The sequence below is a fragment of the Lolium rigidum genome, chromosome 4 (assembly GCF_022539505.1).
Source record: "Lolium rigidum isolate FL_2022 chromosome 4, APGP_CSIRO_Lrig_0.1, whole genome shotgun sequence".
NCBI lineage: Eukaryota > Viridiplantae > Streptophyta > Magnoliopsida > Poales > Poaceae > Lolium > Lolium rigidum.
Genome location: NC_061511.1, coordinates 6,834,881 through 6,835,980, shown reverse-complemented (window position 1 = coordinate 6,835,980; position 1,100 = coordinate 6,834,881).

Genomic DNA, 1,100 nt, shown 5'->3' with positions numbered 1-1,100 from the left:
TATTTTGCCCGGAAGCATCCAGAACACCCGAGAGTCGCCAGAGGGGGTCCACACAGGCCCCAGATGATAGGCCGGCGCGGCCTAGGCCCTGTGTAACACCCCAACTTTTTCAACCTTGATTAGTTGTCCTTATTTCAAAAATCAGGGGGAACAAAAACTTTTTCTATAGACTAATTAAGATGAATTGCCTTGATCTGTTTGCTATGATGAATTGCCTTGATCTGTTGGTCGATGAATTGTCTTGATTTGCTTGTTGAGTTTTGTCTTGAGCTACCTCATAGAAAGACACCCCTAGTGGTTAAACAAGCAACTCACCAAATAAAACACATGTGTGGCTTAGGAAGAATTGTTTTCCTTCTTACTACATCAAACCTCTCTCCTGATGACAACATGAGTGTGCCATCTTGATTTTTCTCTTTGTGGTACAAGATAGCTCAATCATACTTAATTCACAACTTGGTGATCTCAATGCATGGATCTCATCTGTGCATCTCCCTCTACAACTTCCACATCCTGCATGTATCATTCTACCCTTGCATCACATATATTCAACTTGATCTTATACCCTATCCAATGATTCAACTCTAGATCACTTCCTTCACTTTTACCTCTTGTTTTTATTCAAGTTTAATCTTCACAAAACCAAGAGTGGGAATGATGGATACATTTTGTAGCCACCATCTACCCTTGAGAACACTCCTCCCTAAATTAGTTTCCCTCCTCAAAATCCTACAGCTTTTCCTTCTCTAGTTTTGATCACAAAACTACTTCTAGTTTTATTAAAACTTTCCAAGATTTCTCTTCAAAGAAAACAAGGAACTGAAATGGGTTTTGTTTTTCATCCCATTTCTACCAAGTATTGATTTATAAAACATTATTTCTATTTTGCTTTGTTTTAACAAAAAGCTTGTTTATGGTACCTATACCATTTCTTGTTTCCCTCTTGATTATTTTACATTTGAGAAAAACTCTACCTAACTTGAGAAAGTAAGTAGAATATTTTGAGCTCCTATGTTCCAACTAGTTTTCTCTCAACATTTTCAAATGCCATTCCACTTGAGTTCATTCCCAATTGTCCCTAGACAATTGAGGTGTTTCAA